The sequence below is a fragment of the Lycium barbarum genome, chromosome 3, assembly GCF_019175385.1.
Source record: "Lycium barbarum isolate Lr01 chromosome 3, ASM1917538v2, whole genome shotgun sequence".
NCBI classification, from domain to species: Eukaryota; Viridiplantae; Streptophyta; class Magnoliopsida; order Solanales; family Solanaceae; genus Lycium; species Lycium barbarum.
This window is the reverse complement of record NC_083339.1, coordinates 125,764,616-125,769,084: the sequence shown is the minus strand read 5'-3', so window position 1 is coordinate 125,769,084 and position 4,469 is coordinate 125,764,616. Positions and strand designations below refer to the sequence as shown.

The window sequence follows — 4,469 nt, the reverse complement described above, 5'->3', positions numbered from 1 at the left end:
ATCTGTATAGAATCTTACTTTATTTTGTGAACTAGATTTGAAACGTGAGAGAAATCAATGAGTAGTTAATTAGAGATAAAAAAGGAAGTTGAATAATTGAAAAACTGATTTGAAATTGGAGGAAAGTAATGGATATGATGAATAATGACGTGTATTTAGGATGTAGGAGAGAGACACGTTTTTTTTTTTGCTTAAATTTAGGGGAGTGGAAGTTATCAGATGAGTGGTAAAAACATGGTAGCTATGTGAAGTAAATATGATATATTTTAGCTACTAAATATAATTATTGAAAAGTTTAGTTATGTTCCATAAATAGGTAATAATGGAACCTATGCCAAGTAAATTTTACTATAATTTTTCGCAAAATGGTCAAGGGTTTTGACTGTAGAAGTATATGGCCTTCAGTGTATAACAATGGTATTAAAAAAAAAAAAGTTTGCTAGCAGAAATAAAAGAATTAAAACGAGGTCCTACCGGGCGTCGAACCCAGGTCGCTGGATTCAAAGTCCAGAGTGCTAACCATTTCACCATAGAACCAGTGACATCATCTGCTCATTATCATTTTGTATTGGACTATTATTAGCCAGCTACTTCAGTAATTAAGTTTCCAAAACTTCAGATGTGCTTGACGCACATTGAAATATACAATGATATTAAAGTGGAGTGATGGGTAGTCAGGATATATTTACTTGGAATCTTTAACTTTTGAACCTTAATTTGATACAGATACAACTAAGAAGAAAGTTTGAGTTCCGTTGCTATGGCAAGTAATCAATCAATAAAAGGAATATATATCTTGTAATTATATTATCAGATGGTATGGTTGGTCTGTAACGGTGTAACTCCTAATATATCCTTACAAGTTAATGTTACTGCCACCATTACATCTTGCTTCGGAGTTTATCTCTTTGTTCAAAGCTAATTTTTTTTTTGACAAATCGTAACTACTAGCAATGATTTCTATTTTAATGCTTCACTTTTCTTTGTCTTATCTGTTCTCTGTTAATCATCAATTAGCACTCAGTTGGACTAATCGCATACTTATATGCATGTCGCATTGGGAAGAAGAATGTATAAGTCGAGTTTTAGTGATTTTTTTATCTTTTGTTGAAAAGTTTTAGTGAATTATTTATTCTCCAAACTGGCTGAAAATACTTGAAAAACTGAAGGAGCGTGCATTGAAACTTGGACTCTGCATAATGTTGCAAGTCCAGAATTCTTACTCTTTGTACAGTACTACTGAAGCACAACTAGGAGTAATTTTGGACATGAATGTAAAGTATTTTGGTTTAGTACATCTTGTAACTAAACAAATTTTGCTTAAATTCTTGCTTAATTAGATCTTGTTGGCAAAAATTAATTACGCCTGCAAGTTTGAACTTAATTTTAATTTCTTATATGCTGAATATTTCTCAAACAACCTTTATGTTCTCTCCCGATGGAGATATTTTCTAGTAGTATCATTCAATTAATTGAATGAAGTGATATTATTTTGCCGTCCAGCTTGACCAAATTTAGTACATTCTTTTATTAAACTTATAATTTTTCTAAGCAAAAGAAACTTAACTTTCCAGATGCTGAAGAACTTTTTTGGTGATTCTTAGTGTTTGCCAATTTTACGAAGTTGTGTTCTTTAGTCTATCAGATTAAAAGGAACTTGAACAATTTTCCAGATGTCGAATTAAGAACTCTGTTATGTGATTCTTAAATGGGAAATGATTGTTACATTAAAAAGACTTTCTTATAGAACTTGTTAAAAAGAAAGTTTCTCCAAACTGCAAGTCGAATATATTAAAATTCACATTATTGTGTACACACTCATATAATGGAAGTCCGCTTTCAACACTACTGGTTTCTCCAACAAGATGGCAACTCCAATGAAATTAAAAGGACTTTCAAAGTATATACCATCACTTTCTCAAGTACTAAGTGGTAGTTACAATTCGTTATTTATAGACAGTAGTGGGTATTTAGATATCAAGATATTTTTTATTTACTCAAGAATCTTTTTGAGAGGAACCTTGTCTCAATCAAAAAAGGGAAAGTCAGTCACTTCATTGAGAAGATAGCTTATTTAGAGATTGTTGTTCCCATTAACTCTGGTGATTCGTAGGAGTAAGCTTATCCATTAATTAATATCATATAAATTAATTGACTAAATGAAGTGCGGATATGCAAGAAGCGAAAATCTATAACTGGTCCCAGATTATCACTAAAGAAAATTTATACTAATCATGTAACTTTAAGCACAATAGATTAATCAGTGATTAGCCTACAGCTTGATCATGACGAAGACTTCTTATCTTAAGCTGAAGATAAAATATTTACGCAATTAATCAGCTTATTTAACAACTAATTAAATATAGGTAACTCTATGCTTTAATTTCTTCATAAATGGGGTGTGTGTATATATAACGTGCTATAATATGTTAAATTATATTGACAATGTAAAAAGGCATCATACTCTTGCATAATTGATATATATAACTTAAATCCTACTTAAAACAATTAAGAAAATTATTAATGGAATTACCATCGGAAAGAGATCAGAAAGAATAGAAAATTCTGTCTATAAGGCTAATATCTGGCCAGCCTTAAGATCACAATTCACAACCTCTTACATTGCGCATATTTAAGAACAAAAAAAGTTAAGGTGCTCTCTACTACAAAAAGAATTTTACCCAAAAAAAAGAAGAGATGGAGCCAATAATAACTGCCGGAGTCAAATGGACTGGTTGGGTTGAACGGCTTAAAATACATTTTTTTTTGTGCGGATTTCCCTTCAAAGGCACTGGTCTTTAATTTTTGCCCCTCAAATTAATGGTTTTTAATTTTTGCCCTTCGCCTAATACTCTTAGGTTCTTGATTCGAAACCCAGCTCAGTAAAAAAAAAAAAAGAAGAAGAAGAAGGAATTTCGCAAGGCAGAGATTTAGATTCGCAAGACAGAGTTTTGCATTCAAAACTTTGCTTGAGGCCTAACTTTGCCTTGTGATTTTTTTTTTTTGATTGAGCCGGGGTTCGAACCCCAAACCTCATGGTATTAGGCGAAGGGCAAAAATTAAAGGCCACCAATTTGAGGGGAAAAAAATTAAAGACCGGTGCCTTTGAAGGGTAATCGTGCAAATGACCCGTTAAAATATGCAGAATTAATAAATGAGAGGGTCTAAGTCATTAACCTGCCCAAAAATTACTTGAGCTGAAATAGACTAGATCTATGGCTAAACAGTGGGTCGTAGCCCAACTTGTATAGCTCTTACCAAGTTTTAGTCACAACTTGTAAAGCTCTTACCAAGTTTTAGTTATTTTTCTTATAATAATTTGTTTAATTATCTAATAATTATTTTGATAATATTTTGAGACAAGATTTTTCATGATCAATTTGAACTACATATTAGCCCAAATTAGCCCAACTTTCAGATGGGGTGAATTTGTCAGGTCAAAATAGGCCGAACTAACAAATGAACGGGTTGAACCCATCATATTTTCATGAGTTAATTTTATGGGAAATCTACATGGTGTAGATAACATTAGGCCTTATTTATATCTAGTAGCTATACTTTAAATTAATTACATTTCATAACTAAAAGGTGTATATCAATTACTGTACATAACTAAAACATTTAAACACAGTTAAAATTAAAAATCAACCGCAACATAAGGCTTGTATTCATATTTTTCCCCTGATCAACTCATTTTCTCTCTCATTGTCTCTCAATCTCTTCCGATTTACTCTCTCCTCCTCTCTCTAACTTTTGGTTACTCTTCTTCTTAGCTTGGGGCATGAACCGGGTACGTGCAAATATTTTTCCGATGATTCACTGGAAATCTTTTTCTAATGAAGTAGTAAGTAATGTGTTAAATAGATAATAAAGATAACGAAAGTATATGTTGTAAGATAATTATGATTGAGCATGTTTCAAGGTCAGTATGTTAAGGTATTTGCACCATTTCTGTTGGAAGTGTATGAAGGATGTTGACGAGGTGGCTTTTGAGTTTTCACGGTCAGATCCGGTTAGATCTTGGCCGGATCTGACCGGATCTACTTAGTTCTGGTCAGATTTTGCTTTGTCGGAATCTGGCCGGCGGTGAGTTTTCCGGTCAGATTCCGGTGCCGAATTTGGAAAATCATTTTTTTTAGTGTATTCATTAAATCTTTGGCATACAATTCAGTGTATTCATTAATTTTTTGGCGTACAATTCAGTGTTTTGTGTATTTTATTTTCTTGTATTCTGTTTTTGAGTGTATTGTTAATTTTTTTTTTTGTATAAAAATGAATACATTAATTTTTGAAGTGTATACAAATGAAAAGAGTGAATTTTATTTCTTTGTATTCAATTTTTTGAGTGTATTTGTTAACTTTTTTATTGCAAAATTCTGTGTTTTTTATACAATCGATTAAATATAATAAAGTGAATACACTGTAAAAGTAACCATAATGAATACGGTTGATTTGAATACATTTAAATT

The 4,469-nt window shown here is 31.7% G+C and overlaps 1 non-coding gene across 1 annotated transcript; it reads right to left on the bottom strand.

Moving 5' to 3' along the window:
* Positions 1-465: 465 nt before the first annotated feature.
* Positions 466-537, bottom strand: TRNAQ-UUG (transfer RNA glutamine (anticodon UUG)). The gene has a single exon. It is a non-coding gene; the product is annotated as a tRNA-Gln (tRNA).
* Positions 538-4,469: the final 3,932 nt, after the last annotated feature.